The sequence below is a fragment of the Ovis aries genome, chromosome X (genome assembly GCF_016772045.2).
Source record: "Ovis aries strain OAR_USU_Benz2616 breed Rambouillet chromosome X, ARS-UI_Ramb_v3.0, whole genome shotgun sequence".
Taxonomy (NCBI): Eukaryota; Metazoa; Chordata; class Mammalia; order Artiodactyla; family Bovidae; genus Ovis; species Ovis aries.
The window spans coordinates 140,854,889-140,879,431 of NC_056080.1; the positions used below are offsets into that span (position 1 = coordinate 140,854,889).

Below are 24,543 nucleotides of genomic sequence, written 5' to 3' on the forward strand. Positions count from 1 at the left end.
GTGTGTGTGTGATGCATGTGTGTTCACGTGCATATGCATATGTATATTCACTTCTAAATATAAGGCCAAGAAGGGTAAAGGTCACATTTGGCCTGTCTTCTAGCCATGATGTTCCCAGTACTTTACATGGCATCTGGTCCACACTAAGTACTCAATAAATATTTCTCAATAATAAACAAACAAATGAGTGGATTGATGGATGGGTAACTCTGTGAGAGAGGTGTGTTCAGAGAAGGCTCCTGAAGTTGGTGATGTCAGTACAAGGTTTTAAACAATAAATAGGAGTTCACTGAAGAAATGAGGAACTGAAGGACATTCTAGGCAGAAGAAACAATACATGGCTTCTGCACAACAAAGGAAACTCTAAGCAAGGTGAAAAGATAGCCTTCATAATGGGACAAAATAATAGCAAATGAAGCAATGGATAAATAATTAATCTCAAAAATATACAACCAACCCCTGCAGCTCAATTCCAAAAAAATAAACGACCCAATCAAAAAATGGGCCAAAGACCTAAACAGACATTTCTCTAAAGAAGACATACAGATGGCTAACACATGAAAAGATGTTCAGCATCACTCATTATCAGAGAAATGCAAATCAAAACCACAGTGAGGTACAATTTCACACCAGTCAGAACGGCTGCGATCCAAAAGTCTACAAGCAGTACATGCTGGAGAGGGTATGGAGAAAAGGGAACCCTCTTACACTGTTGGTGGGAATGCAAACTAGTACAGCCACTATGGAGAACAGTGTGGAGATTCCTTAAAAAACTGGAAATAGAACTGCCTTATGACCCAGCATCCCACTGCTGGGTATACACACTGAGGAAACCAGAATAGAAAGAGACACGTGTACCCCAATGTTCATCGCAGCACTGTTTATAATAGCCAGGACATGGAAACAACCTAGATGTCTATCAGCAGATGAATGGATAAGAAAGCTGTGGTATATATCCACAATGAAGTATTACTCAGCCATTAAAAAGAATACATTTGAATCAGTTCTAATGAGTTGGATGAAAGTAGAACCTATTATACAGAGTGAAGTAAGCCAGAAAGAAGAACACTAATACAGTATACTAACACATATATATGGAATTTAGAAAGATGGTAACGATAACTGTATATGCAAGACAGCAAAAGAGACACAGATGTATAGAAGAGTCTTTTGGACTCTGTGGGAGAGGGAAAGGGTGGGATGATTTGGGAGAATGGCATTGAAACATGTATAATATTATATAAGAAACGAATCACCAGACCAGGTTCGGTGCATGATACAGGATGCTTGGGGCTGGTGCACTAGGATGACCCAGAGGGATGGTACGGGGAGGGAGGTGGGAGGGGGTTTCAGGATAGGGAACACGTGTACACCTGTGGCAGATTCATGGTGATGTATGGCAAAACCAATACAATATTGTAAAGATATTAGCCCCCAATTAAAATAAATAAATTTGAATTAAAAATAAATAAAGTGAAAACTTGGAAAAATTTTAAAAAATAAAATTTGGATTTACCTGGAAAAAAAAAAAACGTGAAAAAAAAAAGAGAGACTTGAGAGATCACCGTATTTAGTGTTGATGGAGCCTAAAGTGAAAGAGGGCAGTAGCAGGAGGTAAGGCTGCATAGGAAGTAAATAGCCTGATCATAGAGGCCTTCTTAGGTCATTTTAACATCTTAGATTTTGTCCTATAGTTGTTAGGAAGCCAACACAAAGTCTGAAGAGAAAGCTGATCAGATATATCACAGATTTTTCTGTCACTCTCCATCCTGAATTTGACCCTTTAAGTCGACCTAATATACCTACCCACCATAAGCTCAATGCCACATATTTTTACAGTGACTCTTGGTAATAGTTTCTGGATTTTATTTGTTGTGTTAACTTACTGTCCCTCCTCTTCAGTTCTCTTGGGTATTTTTGTCATTTTCGTTCTTACTGGAACCCAAAGGTCTGCCAAATATCACTGTTTCCCATATTTGATCATCAAATGCCTTTAAGGATTTTAGTTCACATTCAATTGGTGGTTGTTTCCACTACTGCACACTTGGAATAGCATCAGTTCAGTTCAGTCACTCAGTCGTCTCCAATTCTTTGTGACCCCATGAATCACAGCACGCCAGGCCTCCCTGTCCATCAACAACTCCCTGAGTTCACTCAGACTCATGTCCATCGAGTCAGTGATGCCATCTCATCCTCTGTCGTCCCCTTCTCCTCCTGCCCCCAATCCCTCCCAGCATCAGAGTCTTTTCCAATGAGTCAACTCTTCGCATGAGGTGGCCAAAGTACTGCAGTATCAGCTTTAGCATCATTCCTTCCAAAGAAATCCCACAGTTGATCTCCTTCAGAATGGACTGGTTGGATCTCCTTGCAGTCCAAGGGACTCTCAAGAGTCTTCTCCAACACCAGAGTTCAAGCCAATCAATTCTTTGGCACCCAGCCTTCTTCACAGTCCAACTCTCACATCCGTACATGACTACTGGAAAAACCATAGCCTTGACTAGATGGACCTTAGTCGGCAAAGTAATGTCTCTGCTTTTGAATATACTATCTAGGTTGCTCATAACTTTTCTTTCAAAAAGTAAGCGTCTTTTAATTTCATGGCTGCAATCATCATCTGCACTGATTTTGGAGCCCCCAAAAAATAAAGTCTGACACTGTTTCCACTGTTTCCCCATCTATTTCACATGAAGTGATAGGACCGGATGCCATGATCTTTGTTTTCTGAATGTTGAGCTTTAAGCTAACTTTCTCACTCTCCTCTTTCACTTTCATCAAGCGGCTTTTTAGTTCCTCTTCACTTTCTGCCAGAAGGGTGGTGTCATCTGCATATCTGAGGTGATTGATATTTCTCCTGGTAATCTTGATTCCAGCTTGTGTTTCTTCCAGTCCAGCATTTCTCATGATGTACTCTGCATATAAGTTAAATAAGCAGGGTGACAATATACAGCCTTGACGTACTCCTTTTCCTATTTGGAACCAGTCTGTTGTTCCATGTCTAGTTCTAACTGTTGCTTCCTGACCTGCATACAGATTTCTCAAGAGGCAGGTCAGGTGGTCTGGAATTCCCATCTCTCAGAATTTTCCACATAATCCATTCTAATTACAGTTCCTTGAAACTTAGTCCTAATATCATCTAGAAGGACAGGCAAAGACCAGTTCAAAAAGATTTGAATGAGATGCTGAAGTTTTAATTTATTCTATGAGAGTTATAATGAAGCTAATGGGGAGATAGTGACTATTTTAAGCAGGAGAGTGATATGATCACACGTGAGTATTTAAGAGACAATTTCTTACAGTATGAAAGATGAGCTGGAGGTAGGTAAACCTGAAGATAATGAGGTTAATTCAGGTATTCATACAGATAAGAAAAGAATCTGAAATAAAAACAGTGGTATTATGGGTGAAAAGGGGGGAAATATCATCCATACTAAGGAAATTCTCCTGGAATTAATGAGCAATTAGATACAAAGCATGAGGAAGAGAAAAGAATCTAGGGCAAGGTTCTGGCTTGTTGTTGTAGTTCAGTCACTCAGTGTCCGACCCTATGCCACCCGATGGATTGCAGGATGGCAAGCTTCCCTATCCTTCAATATCTCCCGGTGTTTGCTCAAACTTACATCCATTGAGTTGGTGATGCCATTTAATTATCATCCTCTGTCGCTCCCTTCTCCTCCTGCTCCCAATCATTCCCAGAACCAGAGTCTTTTCCAATGAGTTGGCTTTTCACATCAGGTGGCCAAAGTATTGGAGCTTCAGCTTCAGCATCAGTCCTTCCCATGAATATTCAGGGTTGATTTCCTTTTGAATTGACTGGTATGATCTCTTTCTAATCCAAGGGACTCTCAGCATTGCGAAAGCATCAATTCCTCGGTGGTCAGCCTTCTGTATGGTCCAACTCACATCCGTTACATTACTACAGGAAGAAACATAGCTTTGACTATATGGGCTTTTGTCATCAAAGTGATGTCTCTGCTTTTTAACATGCTGTTTAGGTTTGTCATAGCTTTCCTTCCAAGGAGCAAAAAGTCTTTAATTTCATGGCTGCAGTCACTATCCACAGTGATTTTGGAGTCCAAGAAAATAAAATCTATCATTATTTCCAATTTTTCCACATCTATTTGCCATGAAGTGATGAGACTGGATGCCATGATCTTAGTTTTCTGAATGTTGAGTTTTAAGCCAGCTTTTTCATTCTCCTCTTTCACCCTCATCAAGAGGCTCTTCAGTTCCTCTTAGCTTTCTGCCATTAGAGTGGTATCATTTGCATATTTGAGGTGGTTGATATTTCTCCTGGCAATCATGAGTCCAGCTTGTGATTTATTCAGCCTGGCATTTCTCATTATGTACATTGCATAATAGTTAAATAAGCAAGTGACAATACACCGCCTTGAAATAATCTTTTCCCAATTTGGAACCAGCCTGTTGTTCCATGTCTGGTTCTAGTTGTTGCTTCTTGACCTGCATACAGGTTTCTCAGGAGGCAGGTATGGTGGTCTAGTATTCCAATCTCTTTAAAAAAAATTTCCACAGTTTGTTGTGATCCACACAGTTAAAGGCTGTAGCATAGTCAATGAAGCAGAAGTAGATGTTTTTTCATGGAATCCCCTTGCTTTTTCTATGATCCAACAGATGTTGCCAATTTGATCTTTGGTTCCTCTGCCTTTTCTGGCTGGTGAGACAAGATAAAAGGCCAATGACTGGATACTATAGGAAATGACATAGACTTTGAGTAATGTTCTAGGTTCAATGTTAGATTTATAAAGCTTGAAACATGTGAATGAACCTACATGTAGGAAATTGGATGTATGGGTGATAAAACTCTGGAATGTGACCTGAGTTAGAGATACAGGATTGGCAGTCACTGTGTGATGGCTAAAGTCATGAGAGAAAATTAAATTACCTTGAGGGAAGATTTCATATGAAAAAAGGTTTGAGCACTGGGTCCAAATGAAAAACACACAAGGGGCTGGCAGAGAAAGTAAAACTTACAAAGAAGACATCAGAAAATTAGCCAGAGTGGAAAGAGCTACAGCAGTATCAGAATATAAAGTAAGGTCACAGAAAGAGAGTGGGGAGAATAAAGTTTCAAGGTGAGGGCAATCATCCTTAAAGATTCATAAATTTCACTTGAGGAATTTCATTTAGAAATTTGAGGAAAAAACCTAAATGTTCATCAATAACAAACAGGTTGTATGAATTATAGTACACACATACAGAAAGTTCACCAATGTAACTACTGGTTATCTCTGCATATGAGAAAGCATTATTTCCTTTTGTAAGTTTTCCTATACTATTTATATATTTTTTTTACAATTAGCAGGTATTAAGTTTAACTTTTAAAAAATCCAGAAAAAATGATGTTATGGACAACTATACTAAGTCAAATAGGTCAAATAAGATAAAATCTGAAAATGTCCATTATATTTGACTGTGAAGAAATTATTGGCAACTTTTGCTAACACAATTTCAATTAGTTAGGGCAGAGACCAGATGACAGAGGGTTAAAGAGTAAATTGGAGGTGAGAAATTAGAGACTTAGGGTATGTGTTAGTTGCTCTGTCATTTCTGACTCTTTGCAGCCCCATGGAGTGTAGCCTGCCAGGCTTCTCTGTCCATGAAATTCTCTAGGCAAGAATACTTGAGTGGGTAGCCATTCCCTTCTCCAGAGGACCTTCCTGATTCAGAGATTGAACCTGTATTTCCTTCATTGCAGGCAGATTCTTTACCAGCTGAGCCACCAGTGAAGCCCAAAGATAGATGAAGAATTTTCAAAAAATATTTTTTTACTCTTGTTTGTTTTTATCATAGAAGAAACCTGAACATATTCAGAGGCTGACAATGTTTAAATAGAAAGACTTTAAAGAAGACAGGAAAGAGAGGCAATAACTCTTTGTGGCAAAGCCATAGAGGAAACAGAGAGGAATCAAAGGGATAGTTGGAGGAACTCCCTTCTTGAAAGAGCAGACGAGAAGAATAAAGAGTATGGGCATAGTTTTTTTTTTTTTTGTTAGTGACAGGGAAGATGAAAGGGGAAAATTTGAAGCATTTCTCAAATAAGAGCCTTCATTTTCACTCAATCATACATGCCAAGATCATCTACTAAGATTGACAGGTTGAGATAGCATAGGAGTTTTGAGAAAAATAATTGCAATTTGGAATAATACCACACAAGTGTTGTGGGAGATAATAATAATAATAATAATAACAGCAACAAAGTCTCCTACTCAAGTACTCTGTCTTAAAAGTACTGTGGCTTACTTTCTGTTTCTATTTTAGAAGCTAAACTGTATTTTCTTTATCTCTATTCATTTGTATGAAGTATGCTGAATTTATATAAATATTAGATACAAATTGTAACAGCCTTGCTGGTAATCAAAGTGTTATAACAATTATCTGTTCATTCATTTTTATAGCAACTCCCTTTTGATCATCTATTATGCACCAGATACTATGTTATATTCCATGGAGACTATGATCTAGTAAAGGTAAAAGTCATTACACAAATATCAAACAAGTGAGTTTTAATCATAATCATGATTAGAATGATAAAGGAAAAGCATAGGTCACTATGGATAATAGGTGAACTAATTTAGAATAGAAGGTCAAATCTGAGATACTAACATAAAATTAACATGTAATCTGAGACTTGACAGATAAATTAGAGCTAGCCAGATGAAGGCGTGGAGAAGGCAATGGCACCCCACTCCAGTACCCTTGCCTAGAAAATCCCATTGATGGAGGAGCCTGGTAGGCTACAGTCCATGGGGTAGCTAAGAGTCAGATACAACTGAGCGACTTCACTTTCACTTTTCACTTTCATGCATTGGAAAAGGATATGGCAACCCACTCCAATGTTCTTGCCTGGAGAATCCCAGGGACAGAGGAGCCAGGTGGACTGCCCTCTATTTGGACATACAGAGTCGGACACAACTGAAGTGACTTAGCAGCAGCAGCAGCAAATGAAGGTGATTAAAGAGTAAAAGAGTAATAAAAGAGCCAAAGTTGACTGTATGTTCCAGTCACAAGGAATATCAGATACTAAGGCCCCAAGGTGAAAAGGAAAAGTCAAATGCAATGCATATATTCACATTACTGTGCTGTTGTAAACCAGTCATCATATCCAATTCTCCATGTTAAAAGGGAGTTTATCAACAGCATTTTTCATTGAACATGCTCAGGTGAAAGTCAATATGAATTCAAATTAATTAAAAGCATATTTTGATCTTTCACAGTCTTAATTTCAATTGTCACTATCACCAAAGCTAGTTACTTTAAAGAGCCTCTCTATTTTACAAATCATTTCATTCAATTTTTAATGATATGTCAAACTGTAGGCAACGTACTCTCTCTCACAGACATAGGAACTTCATCTGAAAAATCTTTGTAAATAGGTGGCAATAGCTCTGAGACTTTACCCCACGTCCGAGGTCAGGGGTGGTACCTGGAAGGAGCTACCCCATGCCCAAGGCCAGGGGCGGCGGCTGGGAGGAGTAATCCCACAATCAAGGAGTGGTGGCTGCATGGGCGCAGTAGGGCCTAGAGGAGCTATTCCACAATCAAGGTCAGGAGGGGCGGCAGTGAGGAGATACCCCTTGTCCAAGGTAAGGAGCAGCAGCTGCACTTTGCTGGAGCAGCCATGAAGAGATACTCAATGTCCAAGGTAAGAGAAACCCAAGTAAGACAGTAGGTGTTGCAAGAGGGCATCAGAGGGCAGACACGCTGAAACCATAATCACAGAAAACTAGTCAATCTGATAACACTAGGACCACAGCCTTGTCTAGCTCAATGAAACTAAGTCATGCCCTGCAGGGCCACCCAAGACGGGCAGGTCATGGTGGAGAGGTCTGACAGAATGTGGTCCACTGGAGAAATGAATGGCAAACCACTTCAGTATTATTGCCTTGAGAACCCCATTAACAGTATGAAAAGGCAAAATGATAGGATACTGAAAGAGGAACTCCCCAGGTCATTAGGTGCCCAATATACTACTGGAGGTCAGTGGAGAAATAACTCCAGAAAGAATGAAGAGATGGAGCCAAAGCAAAAACAACACCCAGGTGTGGATGTGACTGGTGATAGAAGAAAAGTCCAATGCTGTAAAGGGCAATACTTCATAGGAACCTGGAATGTTAGGCCCATGAATCAAGGCAAATTGGAAGCGGTCACACAGGAGATGGCAAGAGTGAATATCGACATTCTAGGAATCAGTGAACTACAATGGACTGCAATAGGTGAATTTAACTCAGATGACCATTATATCTACTACTGTGGGCAGGAATCCCTCAGAAGAAATGGAGTAGCCATCATGGTCAACAAAAGAGTCTGAAATGCAGTACTTGGATGCAGTCTCAAAAAGGACAGAATGATCTCTGTTCATTTCCAAGGCAAACCATTCAATACCACAGTAATCCAAGTCTATGTCTGAACCAGCAATGCTGAAGAAGCTGAAGTTGAATAGTTCTATGAAGACCTACAAGACCTTTTATAACTAACACCCAATAAAGATGTCCTTTTCATTATAGGGGGCTGGAATGCAAAAGTACGAAGTCAAGAAACACATGGAGTAACAGGCAATTTTGGTCTTGGAATATGGAATGAAGCAGGGCAAAGACTAATAGAGTTTTGCCAAGAAAATGCACTGGTCATAGCAAACACCCTCTTCCAATAACACAAGAGAAGACTTTACACATGGACGTCACCAGATGGTCAACACTGATATCAGATTGATTATAATCTTTGCAGCCAAAGATGGAGAAGCTCTATACAGTCAACAAAAACAAGATCAGGAGCTGACTGTGGCTCAGTTCATGAACTCCTTATTGCCAAATTCAGACTGAAATTGAAGAAAGTAGGGAAAAGCAATAGACCATTCAGGTATGACCTAAATCAAATCCCTTATGATTATACAGTGGAAGTGAGAAACGGATTTAAGGGCCTAGATCTGATAGATAGAGTGCCTGATGAACTATGGACGGAAGTCCATGACATTGTACAGGAGACAGGGATCAAGACCATCCTCATGGAAAAGAAATTAAAAAAGCCAAATGGCTGTCTGAGGAGGCCTTACAAATAGCTGTGAAATGAAGAGAAGCAAAAAGCAAAGGAGAAAAGGAAAGATACAAGCATCTGAATGCAGAGTTCCAAAGAATAGCAAGAAGAGATAAGAACGTCTTCCTCAGGTATCAATACAAAGAAATAGAGGAAAAAAACAGAATGGGAAAGACTAGAGATCTCTTCAAGAAAAGTAGAGATATCAAGGGAACATTTCATGCAAACATGGGCTCGATTAAGGACAGAAATGGTCTGGACCAAACAGAAATAGAAGATATTAAGAATACTTGGCAAGAATACACAGAAGAACTGTACAAAAAGATCTTCATGATCAAGATAATCATGATGGTATGATCACTCACCTTGAGCCAGACATCCAGGAATGTGACATCAAGTGGGCCTTAGAAAGCATCACTATGAACAAAGCTAGTGGAGGTGATGGAATTCCAGTTGAGCTGTTTCAAATCCTGAAAGATGGTGCTGTGAAAGTGCTGCACTCAATATGCCAGCAAATTTGGAAATCTCCGCAGTGGCCACAGGACTGGAAAAGTTCAGTTTTCATTGCAATCCCAAGGAAAGGCAATGCCAAAGAATGCTCAACTACTGCACAATTGCACTCATCTCACAAGCTAGTAAAGTAATGCTCAAAATTATCCAAGCCAGGCTTCAGCAGTACGTGAACCATGAACTTGCAGATGTTCAAGCTGGTTTTAGAAAAGGCAGAGGAACCAGAGATCAAATTGCCAACATCCACTGGATCATCAAAAAAAGGAAGAGAGTTCCAGAATAACATCTATTTCTGCTTGCCAAAGCCTTTGACTCTGTAGATCACAATAAACTATGGAAAATTCTGAAAGAGATGGGAATACCAGACCACCTGACCTGCCTCTTGAGAAATCTGTATGCAAGTCAGGAAACAACAGTTCGAACTGGACATGGAACAACAGACTGGTTCCAAATAGGAAAAGGAGTATGTCAAGGCTGTATTTTGTCATCCTGCTTATTTAACTTATATGCAGAGTACATCATGAGAAACGCTGAGCTGGAAGAAGCACAAGCTGGAATCAAGATGGCTGGGAGAAATATCAATCACCTCAGATATGCAGATGACACCACCCTTCTGGCAGAAAGTGAAGAGGAATTAAAAAGCCTCTTAATGAAAGTGAAAGAGGACAGTGAAAATATGGCTTAAAGCTCAACATTCAGAAAACGAAGATCATGGCATCTGGTCCCATCACTTCATGGGAAATAGGGAAACAGTGGAAACAGTGTTAGACTTTATTTTGTGGGGCTCCAAAATCACTGTAGATGATGACTGCAGCCATGAAATTAAAAGACACTTACTCCTTGGAAGAAAAGTTATGGCCAACCTAGATAGCATATTAAAAACCAGAGACACTACTTTGCCAACAAAAGTCCCTCTAGTCAATGCTTTATTTTTTCCAGTAGTCATGTACGGATGTAAGAGTTGGACTATAAAGAAAGCTGAGCACTGAAGTATTGATGCTTTTGAACTGCAGTGTTGGAGAAGACTCTTGTGTGTCCCTTGGACTGCAAGGAGATCCAACCAGTCCATCCTAAAGGCAATCCATCGTGAATACTCATTGGAAGGACTGATGCTGAAGCTGAAACTCCAATACTTTGTCCACCTGATGCAAAGAATTGACTCATTTGAAAAGACCTTGATGCTGGGAAAGATTGAGGACAGCAGGAGAACGGGATGACAGAGGATGAGATGGTTTGATTGTATCACTGACTCAATGGACTTGAGTTTGAGCAAACTCCGGGTGCTGGTGATAGACAGGGAGGCCTGGTGTGCTGCAGTCCATTGGTTCGCAAAGAGTCAGACACATCTGATAACTGAACTGACTGCATGACATATGCACGTATATACATACATATATACTACCAATACCTTTAATTATCATTATGTTCTGCTATTTCACACCGACTGATAATATATAGGATCGTCACAGTTTTATGGAATTCACAGGCCAAATAAGAAAAAAATAGAGGGTTTATGGGGACGTTAATGATACTTGAAAATTTCCTGAAAATACTAGTTTTAGCAAGTATATATAAAATGATATCTTTCTTCCAAATAAAACTCAAGCAACAACACATTCTATTCTAGTTGGTAACATGACTGTTCTGAGGGAGAAATTATCCCTTATTTTGACTGGAATCAACATGATACAAAGCTGTGCTATGTTAAAAGCCTTCACTTCAGGTGAATTCCCTCTAGCATAGCTGTGTCATGGCACATTTATCATTCCAGGGAAAAGGTGTAGAATCTGAAATACTGCCTCGTTTTCTGTCTACAGAATTGTCAAATGGCAAGAGATCAGTCTCTAATATCTTAATGATCATACCAGAAAGTGTAGAGCAGCAATAAAATTTTGCAGATACAACATATAAAATGGAAAAGAAAGGCTAAGTATAATTTTTAGATAATTGTTTATTTTAAAGAAATGAGCACTCTCTTATTTCTCTTAATATAGTAATATATTTTGGATTTTATATTCAGAAAAACAAATCATTGTTATTATTTAGCTTTTATGATGATGAAGTAAAATGTTTTTTAAAACAAACTTTCTGTTTTAGAATATCTTTAGATTTATAATAAAGTTGCAAGAATCTTTTGCATCTAGTTTTCTTATTGATAATGTCTTACATTACTATGTACATTTGCCACAACTAATGAACCAATACTGACACGTTCATATCAACTAAATATTCTTTATTCAAATTTCCTTAGTTTTAAAGTTAATATCCTTTTTCTGTTCCAGGAATCCATCCAGTATACCATATAACATTTATTAATCATGTCTCCCAGGCTCTTCTAGACTGGCAGTTACTCAGAATTTTCTTTGTTGTGAGGAGTATTGATCAGATGTTGATTTTTCAGGACACTCTTCAATTTGGCTTTGTCTGATTTTTTTTTTTCATGTTTAGAATTAGACTGCAAGTTCTTGGAAGAAAGAACACAAGTCAAGAACTATTCTCACTGCATTACATTGAGGGTACATGTGAAGATGACTTATCATTGATGTTAATGTTGATCACAAGACTGAGGTAGTGAATGTTTGCCAGCTTTTTCCACTGCAAGATCATACTCTGTTCCCATACTGTACTCTTCGAAAGGATGTGTCCAATCCACACTTAAGTAATGGAGATTTATGCTCTACCTCCTTAATGGGAAATAGCTACATAAAATATTTTAAATTCTTTTGTATGGGAGATTTGATCACTGTATCAGTATAAATCATGAGTATTAATTAGGTTCTTACTTTGGGCAATATTTTGATACTACTTTACTTATTTTGTTGTTGAAATTATTTCAGTGTTGGCCTTTAGGGGCTCCTTTAGTTGGCTTCTGTATCCTTTTGACACACCCTTATCATTTTGTCTCCTAAATACGTCCTTACTTTCTGATTCTACAAGACACTCTAGGATCATCTTGTATATCCTCTGCAGGAGCCCCCATTGTAATATTGCTGCTTCTGGACTCTTTCAGCAGACAGAGATAGGAAATAGGAAATGAATTTAATTTATTCAATAACATACTAAGTTTGAACTAAGTATCTGGCACTTGGATGACAAATATAAATTGTTTGGAGATGGAACACAAAACACTGTGTTTACTATAACCTGGCATCTAGGTGACATGACTGACTTATCGTCAATAGAGTCCCTATCATGGTTATTTCTCAACTAGTAGGAATGGCACTCTCCTGCCTACATTTCTGAAAATGTTTGAAAATTCTGAGTATAGTTAAAGAAAAGGGCAAAGGCTCTCAGAAGAACAACTTTGCCCCTTTAGCATTTTGCCCTAGTCAAGAAGCCATGAACAAAATAAGAGGCATTCTGTAGAAAACCATTATGTATGTGTATATATATATATATATATATACACACACACACACATACACACACACACACATACACACACCAAATTCAACTAAGCATTTGCCAAAAAGGTACTTATTTTGTCAGTGCACTTGATAAGTTTTGGATGCTCACTAATTACTTTCTTGAGTCTTCTTTAACAACAGATTTTGCCCTGTTGTGTGTCTTTAGATGTGGTAACTCATGATTATACATAACATAACCAAAACATCCTAGGACCACTGAAAATTCCAGTTCCTCTACTCAAGGGATCACCTTACATGAACCAGTGCTAACTGAATACTAGTTTCTTTTCAAATGTGTGATATTACTTCTATGAAAATAGACTCTCCAAGTAAGTCTTGCCACATCTTTTCTCCCCCATTGTCCCAATTTCTATTTAATAAATAAGTTTTATGTAAACCCTTGACAAGATACTTCAAGTCACAAAGCTTGTCTGTGTTTTTCAGCACTGAACATATAAAATCAATTTCATTCACATCTGATCAGTCATGCAAATGGAATATAACTCAGATATTAGAAGTTCAAAGTGAGATAGACTTGTATCTTTCATTTATTCCTTATAATTTTATCTACACTTTGTGTTAAAAGTGATTTATTTTATATAAGAGAATCATGAGATGCTTATTGATGCAATGTACTGTGAATCCAAACTCAGTTGTAGTTTAAAATCTGTCAACTTTTCCCTGTATCTAGTTGTGCCAGGATACACTTGTCAGCTCTTCCAACAACATATGAAAGATAAGTCCTAAGCATAGGAAGCAAACCTGGGAAGCTATTATTTCACCAGGGAACACAGTTCAAAACACATTTATTTATGCACAGCTTTAAATAGCTTTAGTTGTTTTTTTCATCTATTAATGCTTCAATTAAAAAAAAATTTAAAAAAAAGCTTCAATTACTACCTTCTGTACTCTGCCACTGTTACATGAATTTTTTAAAGTATATTTCTAAAAACAGAATAGATAATTTGATGTAATGTGTACATATGAATCAGAGAAGGCAATGGCACCCCACTCCAGTACTCTTGCCTGGAAAATCCCATGGACAGAGGAGCCTGGTAGGCTGCAGCCCATGTGGTTGCTAAGAGTCGGACACGGCTGAGCGAATTCACTTTCAATTTTCACTTTCACGCATTGGAGAAGGAAATGGCAACCCACTCCAGTGTTCTTGCCTGGAGAATCCCAGGGACGGGGGAGCTTGGTGGGCTGCCGTCTATGGGGTCGCACAGAGTCAGACACGACTGAAGTGACTTAGCAGCAGTACACATGAATATATTGGCTATAAACTAAAAGTAGCACAGCTAGGTACATTTATATGAGTCACCTCTCATCTCACAAATGACCACATATGCATGTTTCCTAAAAATTCAAAGGCCAGATCATACAGACTTGTTATAATAACTAACTTATAGATGCTTATTTGAAACAATAATGAGGTATACTGAACAGCATCGGAAAGTGTGAAAACTTGTATTAATAATAGTTTAGTATGCTGGACTTGCCTGATTTGGAAAACCATGTGAAAGAGATAACTCAGTATTCATCTCAAGGGGAAGAAAAATTAGTTCTCAATTCCAAGAAAAACACTGAGGAAGAGTTGGCTTGATGAAGGCAGATAAAGTATTTTAGGAAAATACACTAGGCAAGCTGTTTAACTTCACTGATGAAGCAATCATCATTAGAATTCAGTATCATTATAGAGGTGAAAGACCAGCTTCCCTCTTAACTTACTGAGTGCTCTCAGACAAATTACATAACTTCTCTGTGTCTCAGTTTTCAAGCCTGTCACCTGCTCCCAGGTTCAAATGAAATATTTTTTGGCCATAGTCTAAAAAGTATTAAAGTCTATATAAATGTAAAGACTTGATATTCCTATGACTATTTCCACCAGTCATGTAATAATGATTTCTATTATTCAGTATTCACCATGAATGGGTACTCTTTCAAGTGGTCTACATGGATCATCGCATTGAATTCTCACTACTTCATGAAGTAGATGCTATTACTTTCCCATTTGACAGATGAGCAAAGTCAGTCTCAGGAAGGTTAAATAATTTTTCCAATGTCTGATAGTAGTAGAACCAATATTGGACCCCTGGCAGCCTGATTTAAAGCCTGCATTGTTAAAGAATGTTATATTAATAGCATGAAAAATGGCTGCAAATTCTAGCTGAGGACTCTATTGAAAATATGATGATTATTTGCAGCTGTACATCTATCCCTTAAGTTCAGAAGGTCACAGGACAAATGCTCCCTTGAAAGAGCAGGAAAGTGTCTAATGTTAACAAAATTTAAATTGGTTGATAATATCAGTTTCTACAAACTGGGACAACCTGTAGCAGATGTTCTATTAATTGCCATATTAATCTAGAATTTTCAGATACATGAAGCATAAATCTTTCTTGGGTGTGGGAGTATAGCTTAAACTAGTCAATATGTTTTTCTGCATAACCATGTGGTGGATACAACTAACTTTAATGATAATGAAGATAACTTTGGAAAATAGAAATGTATAGAAAACTCAAAAACACCATTTCACTCACTATTTTCATTTCTTTCTTTATCCAACCTGGTTAACAGAGTTGCTAAAATGGACTGATTCAAGTTTTCCCATCTCTCTTCACATCTGCAAGTATGGGGATGCTCAAGGAACAGTGTTAATTATAATCAGCAAAAAGCAAATGGAAACTATTCAAAACAGTCTAGATAATCTATAAATTACTAAGAGTTTCTTCCCTTAATAGACCAGATTGTGTGTGAAAGTCACTCAGTCATGTCACTCTTTGAGACCCCATGAACTATACAGTCCATGGAATTCTCCAGGCTAGAATACTGGAGTCGGTAGCTGTTCCCTTCTCCAGGGGATTTTTCCAACCCAGGGATCAAACCCTGGTCTCCTGCACTGCAGGCGGATTCATTACCAGCTGAGCCACCAGAGAAGTGCACAGTCCAGATTACTTATTACCTGTCTCTGTCCCTTTTCATGGCTGTTTATCTTCCTGCCGTGTATATGTAGAATGTCACTTGTAATTTCCTTTTCCCTCACTGGATTGTAGATTCCTAAAGAGTAAAGACTGTAGTACTGCTCAGATTACCATGCTCTCTGTCCACTACTTTCGCAGATATTCTGAATCAAAGAATTTGCTAACCTGATATTTAACATGTCATATCAGCTATTTTTACCTATCTGTCATATCATTGCCAGAAGCAGTTATCATGCAGTAGACAGGAATATAGGAAATTTCACACTAGGAAGTCAGCTGTCTTATACCTAGATTCCCCTGAATCTTTTTCACCCTTTGACAGACGCTGAAATAATCTGCCTGTATCATTGTCTGAATCAGGAACCTGAAGATCTCAGTACATTTTCTTGATTTACTTCAGAGTCAGTAACTCTAGATAACTATTTTTCTCTATTGAATGAGTCAATTCTAACCCCAAATTGCTGAACAGCACTGAATGTGAGCACACAGATTACTTATGTAATCCTTTAACTCTTCTGATAAGCAGGCCTATCAAAATTTTGTAATCTATTTGGCTGATCTATTCCAAATTGTTTTAGCATGAAATTTCTCATCTTGAAAATAAATTTGATATCCTAAAAATTAGAGAAACATCTAAAATGTGTATCTGCATGAGACTGCTCAGTCATGTCTGACTCTTTGCGACCCCATGGACTGTAGCCCACGAGGCTCCTCTGTCCATGAAATTTTCCAGGCAGGAATACTGGAGTGGGTTGCCATTGCCTCCTCCAGGGGATCTTCCCAACCCAGGGATCGAACCCAAGTCTCCTGTGGCTCCTGCATTGGCAGGCAGTGGTACCACTGAGCTACCTGGGCATGTTGTATGTGTACAGCATGCTGAAACAGAAGAAAACTTGCTTTTCATCAGCTTGAATTACTGGATTATAGGTTCTATAAGGAAAAGATTTGTATGTACTGTGTCCACTACTGAAGCTCTTGAAAAACACATTAGCATAGAAACATGCTATTGTATCACTTAAACCAATGAAAACCACCTTGGGGCTTTTCCACCTCAACCACTCCATGGGAACTTTTATTGTCCAGGTCATTAATCACCTTCATGTCAGTAAATCTAACGATCAATTTTCATTTTCTATCTTAACTTCATCAATCAGCATCAATTGACACATTGGATTACTCCCTCCCTCCTCCTTGAAACACTTACCTCAAATGGCTGCCAAGATTACAAACATTCAATTTTTCTCTCACTTTCCCAGCTGCCTTTTCCCAATCTCCTTTTCAGGTGTTTCCACTTTGACCAAAGATAAGAAATGAGATAATGTTTGTTAAAGTCTTTGCATAATTTGGCAGCAAGTTTTAGGTTACAGAACTAAAACTTAAAGTAACAACAACAACAAAAAGTAACCAATTTTGAAGAGGTGTGCTGACCAGAAGAAAGGGTTCTTTTATTCAGGCAAAGTAATAACTCTTAAAAGGTTATGATTAGCACATTCTCACCATTATAGTTATTTATTCAATTGTAAATATCCACTATAAACAACTCCAGATTATTTGCTGCTTTTATACTTTTCCTACCTATGTATTCCTATGTTCACCTAATGTATTTCTGCCTCATTTCCTATTGATATTCCTCTACCCTGAAAGAAATCTTTGTTCTGAATCCCAATTTCTTTAAACAAAATTCTGCCCAAACACCTGGACTCCTATTTTATATTTCTATAGTGCTTTCAAATGTATAAAGCAAATTACTAAAAGAACAATATTGGGATAAATTTTATGAAACATTTAACAACTCCACACAGTCTAAGGAACAAATTAATTTTTCTACCTTCTTTAGGGTCCCTAAACTTTGATGACTAATACAGACTGAAGAACATAACCATTTCTGATAGCAATAATAGTTATTACTTTAAGACGCTAAGTCAAAGTGTGATGCCTGTATCCATGGGAGTCTCCAGGATCTTTACACATTATCTGCAAATATGTTTTTTGTGTGAGGCTTGAGTGTTTTTTTTTTTTTCATATACTTCAACCAAAAAATTACATCACAAAAATTGAATGTAGAAATATATATGAGAATTATTAAGTCAGCATAAAAGAGATTTGAAAAATGGTAAACTAATACATCTCTGTTCATTAGATGTTTCTAATTTTGAAGATATAATTATTTTTCACAAAATGTTATCTAGTTAAAATTTAATGGTTTTATTATTGGCATTTTCAAATGGATTAATATTTTAAATTTTCTGTTTAGTTTTTAATACCATATATATCAATAGCTATTATTTATCAGATATTCTTTACCACATAAACAAATGCTCCTTGGGGTTCTCAGTAATTTCTAGTAGTGTAAAGGGATCCTTAAACCAAATGGTTTCAGAACTATTCCTCTAAGAAAATATTCATGTCCACTGACCATCTGCATCAGAATTACTAATATCTGTGATACTTGATTATAATATAGGTTTCTGGACTCCATATATGACCTACTAAATCATAACTTCTGGGGTCATGAACGTATCTTTTTAACATGACCCTCAGGTAATTCTTAAATACATTAATGTTAGAAAAATTTACTAAAGAGGTATATAGACTTTGGAGTCTGGTGGATTCAAACTCTAGTTCTGCTACTTCTTGTTTGTCATCCTAACCTATACCACTTTCTACCAACCAATTTCTTACTCTTACTTTCCCCTCACTTGCATCTCCTGAATCCTCCTCCAACTGCACATACTCAAGTAAATACTTCCTCATTTCCAGAGTAAGCTGGAAAATTTGTATATAAGAGGTATTTAGGGGCAGCAATCTGGCTCTGAGTGAAAGTTGTTGTTCAGTCACAAAGTTGTGTCTAACTCTTTGCAACCCCCTGAACTGCAGCACGTCAGGTTTCCCACCATCTCCTGGAGTTTGCTCAAACTCATGTCCACTGAGGCAGTGATGCCATTCAATCATCTCATCCTCTATCATCCCCTTCTCTTCCTGCCCTCAATCTTTCCCAACATCAAGGTCTTTTCTAATGAGTCAGCTCTTCTCATCAGAAAAAGTTATGGACTTAAAAGTTGCATTTTCATAGGAAGCACATTGATTTTACTTAGATTGTCTCACTTGGAGATGTGGAGATGATAAGAATTTGGAAGGGGCTTATATTGCCTAGGCTGCATCTTTGCATCGACACTTACCTATTTGCTTCTGCTCCTGAACAGGGAAGACTTCAAAGGATTCCACTTTCTTTTCCTCACCTTGGGGCACACAGTACAGTGAAGATGGCAGCCATTTTGTCTTCCCTTAGTCCTGACCCTGTCTGTTATCCTTACAAACCTGACATCCACTTCCTCAATCCTTGCTGTGATTTGAACACACAGTTCTGACTAGAGGTCTGAAACTGACTATGATGTCATTATAACAGAAACCTAACAGAAATCATGAATTTTGCCCAGCAGTCAAAAATTGCTTTAAGAACCACAGGCTTATTTAAATATAGCAATTTTTTTTTCTGTAAAACAGTGCTATTCAAGGTAAAGTCCACTAATGCTCAAGCTCAGAATTATATAGGGTTTTTTATATTTTTATTTTTATTTATTTTTTTGCAGAGTCCTAGATTTCATTACAGGCTAAGTGTTATCAGATTCTAATGAGGTGGATGAAACTGGAGCCTATTATACAGAGTGAAGCAAGCCAGAAAGAAAAACACCAATACAGTATACTAACACATATATATGGAATTTAGAAAGATGGTAACGATAACCCTGACAAATTCCATGCAGGTAAGGCTATAATGCCAGAAACGTAATTTACAAATAGCTCCTTTTAAAAATCAAATGTTATGGGGGCATATTCCATTTGTGTCAGAAAAGATCATACATGTTTACTGGCACAAAGTTTGATATGTTTATTAAATCAAGCTTCTTGAAACTAAAAAAGTTATAGCTATATGCCTTATTCTATTCATTTATGTGTATCCCTACCTTAGGAATGAGTATGAAATGATATAATTTTGACTTGAAAAACAATAGTGTGAAATAATAACCAATCTTATTACTATTCCTTTTTAAACCACAGTTTATTAACAGCTTGAAAACAGTATCTATTTAATTTCACCAAACAGGTCTCTCTATCAAAGGAAAGAAATATAGTGGCATTACTTGTGCTCCTGAATAATGGTAGCTCCTGAATAGCTACCATTCCTATCAGCTATACACTGGCAACTCCAGAAAACAGAAGAGCATTTGATGTTTCTTGTGCTGATTGGTTTTCTAGACTATTACTGCTGTTATTTGCCTCTTTTTCACAGATATTTGAGAGCAGAAATGAAAGGCCAAAGATGAAGATCCAGCTTCTGTAACTATCTCCACTGCAATGAAATTCTTTTATCCTATAATTCAAGTCTATTTTCCTCTCAAATATACCTAACAAACATTTACAAATTAGATGATTAAAATCAATAAACAAGGGAACAGAAAAGAGTCTAACACACACCCACACATACATGGAAAATAAATTTTTGATGAAGGTGCAAAAGTAATTCAGTAGAGCTTTCCCAACAAATTATGCTGGAACAATTGGTTATCCATTTGCAAAAATGTAAGTAAATAAATAAAAATAATTTAAATCCACATCTTGTACCATGAACAAAAATAGATCAGATTGAAATATAGTATCTTAAAGTACAAAACTTAAAAAAAAAGAATATCCTTGTGACCTTGGCCTAGGCAAAAAAGCATAAACCATAAAAGGAACAAAAAAAGATGACAAATTAGACCATCAAAATTACAAATTTTTGCTCTCTAAAAAACTGAAAGACTCTGTTAAGACTATGAAAAAAAAATCATGTATGGGGAGAAAATATTTGCATAGCTTATCCCTGATAAAGGACTTGTATCCAGAGTAGAAAAATAATTTCTAATACTCAAGAGTAACACAACAACCTAATAGAAAAATTGGCAAAATATGAATAGACACTTCAACAAAGAAGGTAAGTAGATGGTAAATCATTACATAGAAAGGGGAACTGCAAATTAAAATCACAATGAGATGCTCTTACATACCTATTTGAATGGTTAAATTAAAAAGTCTGACCATACCAAATGTTGGGACTCCTACCAGCAATGCAAAATTTTACAACCACTTTGGAAAACAGCTAATTTTTTTTAAAAAAATTAAACATATACTACGTGATGCAGTCATACCATATCTGGCATTTTTCTAAATGAAATGAAACTATATGTTCATACAAAGACTTATATATAAATGAACATAACAACTTTATTCATCATAGTCTAAAGCTCAAAACACAACTGCCCATCAACAAACTGTAATATATCCAAGCAATGGGAAACTACTCAGTAACAAAATAGGAAAACGACTTTTGAGAGTGATGAAAACATTCATTATTTTGACTGTGGTGATGGCTTCACAGCTACATAGATTTATCAAAAATTAGCAAACTGCAGGTGGTCCTAAGATGGCAGAGATGGCAGAGGAATAGGACAGGGAGACCACTTTCTCCCCCACAAATTTATCAAAAGAACATTTGAACGCTAAGCAAGTTCCAGAAAACAACTTCTGAATGCTGGCAGAGGACATCAGGCACCCAGAAAGGCAGCCCATTGTCTTCTAAAGGAGGTAGGACAAAATATAAAAGATAAAAAGAGAGACAAAAGAGATAGGGACGGAGATCTGTCCCAGGAAGGGAGTCTTAAAAGAGGAGAAGTTTCCAAACACCAGGAAACCCTTTCACCGGCGGGTTTGTCGGGAGTTTTAGAATCTCAGAGGGCAACATAATGGGGAAGAAAAAAATAAATAAAACCCACAGATTACGTCCTTAATGGCAACTCTTAGAACTCGCATCCACCACCAGCAAGCTGGGACTGAACAGGGAGGCACCAGATACATTGCTTAGGGTAAGGACCCAGCCTGAATGCCCTGAGGTCAATCTGAGGGAACTAACATGAGATAGCAACCCAAACTGTAAGACAGCCAGAGACAGACAGAGGGAAAAAAAAAGAAAGAACTATCCCGCAAAAAGCCCTAACCTAAGGCACTGCCAGGCCCTCTCACAGAACAAAGAACTGAGCGAATACCAGAGGAAAGCTAGGTGTCTGCAGACGGGCCCAACCCCCACCAGACACAGGGAGGCAGGCGGGGTGCAGCCAGAGCTGGAAAGGGGCAATCTTGGCCCCAGAGAGACATCCTCTACCAAACTGCAAGCAGGCTTCCAGTTGCTAACCAAGACTTGCTGGGATTCCGGACAGTTGACATCTGCCGGGAGGGTCGCAGCCAGAGATCAGCTCCCAGAAGAGACACATGGCACACCTGGGATGGGCGCGCCCACAGCCACCCAGAAAACCAAGAGGCTTATCACCAGGGAGGTGATAAGATGCACTCCCCACCTGGGGAGACTGCACTCACCAAGTATCTGGTCGTCTGAGCTGTTCGAACCTGGGAAGGCACAAACACAGGCCCAACTGAGTCTGCGCCTTTGTGAAGTACCCCCAAACCTGAACCTGAGCAGCTTAGACCTGGGGAGTACAGGCAACCCAGGGCCTGCTTCAGACATTTCCTTGGCAGAGCAATGAAACGTGTAGACTGGGAAAGCACACACGCTGTGAGTGGGGCAAACCCAATGCAGGCGAGACACTGTGAGCTCTCCCCACACTTGCCAGTGAGATTTCTTTGCAGTGTTCCTCCCTTCCCACAGCATGACTGAACAAGTGAGCCTAAATAAGTGATCACCTGCGCCCCCTTGTGACAGGGTGGAAATTAGACACTGAAGAGACCAGCAAACAGAAGCTAAAACAGAGGGACCCTCCTTGGAAGTGACAGGTGCAATACATTAAAACCCTATAGTTAGCACTGACTACACTGGAAGGGGCCTACAGATCTTAAGAAGTATAAGCCAGATCAAGGAACTATCTGAAATTGAACTGACCCCACACTGTCCGCAACAGCTCAAGAGAAATTCCTAGATATATTTTTACTATTATGATTTTTTTAAGTTTTTTAAATTTTAAGTCCTCTATTACTCCTTTAATTTTCATTTTTATAATGTACTATTAGCTTGAAAAAATAGACCTTATTTTTAAAGAAAACTTCATATATATCTTTAATAATTTTTTGACTTTGTTTTTTTTTTTAAATATTGTATTTTTTTGAGAATCTAACCCCTACTCTAGATTTTTACTCTTTGCTTTTTGGTATTTGTTATCAATTTTGTACATTTAAGAACCCAATCTTCAGTACCCACTTTTACTTGGGAGTGTGATTACTGGCTTGATTGCCCTCTCCCCCTTTTGACTCTCCTTTTTCTCCACCAGGTCACCTCTATATTCTCCCTCCCCCATCTCTTTTCTACCCAACTCTGTGAATCTCCTTGTGTGTTCCAGGCTGTGGAGAACACTTAGGGAACTGACTACTTGCAGGATCTGTCTCTCTACTTTTGATTCCCCCTTTTCTCCTCCTGGTCACCTCTGTCTCCTTCCTCCCTCTTTGTTTCTTGGCAGAACTCTGTGAACCTCTCTGAGGGGTCCAGACTGTGGAGAGCACATAGGGAACTGATTACTGGCTAGCTTGCTCTCTCGCCTTTTGATTCCCCCTCTTCTCCTCCTCGGCACCTCTATCTCCCTCTTTCCTCTTCTCTTCTCCATGTAATTCTGTGAACCTCTCCAGGTGTCCCTCACTGTAGAGAAGCTTTTCATCATTAACCTAGATGTTTTATATCAGTGTTGTATAGATGGAGAAGTCTTGAGGCTACTGTAAGAATAAGACTGAAAACCAGAGGCAGGAGGCTTAAGTCCAAAACCTGAGAACACCATAGAACTCCTGACTCCAGGGAACATTAATCAATATGAGCTCATCGAAAAGCCTCCATAACTACACTGAAATCAAGCACCACCCAAAGGCCAACAAATTCCAGAGCAAGACATACCATGACAATTCTCCAGCAACACAGAACATAGCCCTGAGATTCAATATATAGGCTGCCAAAAGTCACAACAAACTAATAGATATCTCAAAACTCACTACCGGACACTGCATTGTACACCAGAGAGAAGAAATCCAGATCTACCCACCAGAACACTGACACAAACTTCCCTAACCAGGAAACCTTAACAAGCCACTCATCCAACCCCACCCACAGTGAGGAACCTCCACAATGAAGAAAAACCACAAACTGTCAGAATACAGAATGGCAACCCCAAACACAGCAATCTAAACAAGATGAAAAGGCAGAGAAATACTCAGCAGGTAAAGGAAAAGGATAAATGCTCACCAAACCAAACAAAAGAGGAGAAGATAGGGAGTCTACCTGAAAAATAATTCTGAATAATGATAGTAAAAATGATCCAAAATCTTAAAAACAAAATGGAGTTACAGATAAATAGCCTGGAGACAAGGATTGAGAAGATGCAAGAAATATTTAAAAAGGACCTAGAAAAAAACAAAAAATAGTCAATATATAATGAATAATGCAATAAATGAGACAAAAAAACACTCTGGAGGGAACCAACAGTAGAATAATGGAGGCAGAAGATAGGCCAAGTGAGGTGGAAGATAGAATGGTGGAAATAAATGAAGTAGAGAGGAAAAAAGAAAAAATA

At 38.1% G+C, this 24,543-nt stretch overlaps 1 protein-coding gene across 11 annotated transcripts in view; it reads right to left on the reverse strand.

The window, feature by feature from the left end:
• Nucleotides 1–24,543, reverse strand: part of FAM133A (family with sequence similarity 133 member A) — a 40,456-nt gene that overhangs the window by 4,334 nt on the left and 11,579 nt on the right. For 7 of the 11 annotated variants that reach the window (XR_006058216.2, XR_006058217.2, XM_027962927.3 and 4 more), the window contains exon 3: nt 17,151–17,237. The exons of the other annotated variants lie outside the window; for them this stretch is intronic. The gene's annotated coding sequence lies outside the window, so the exon portion shown is untranslated. The remainder of the gene's footprint in view (nt 1–17,150; nt 17,238–24,543) is intronic. 11 annotated transcript variants of the gene reach the window in all.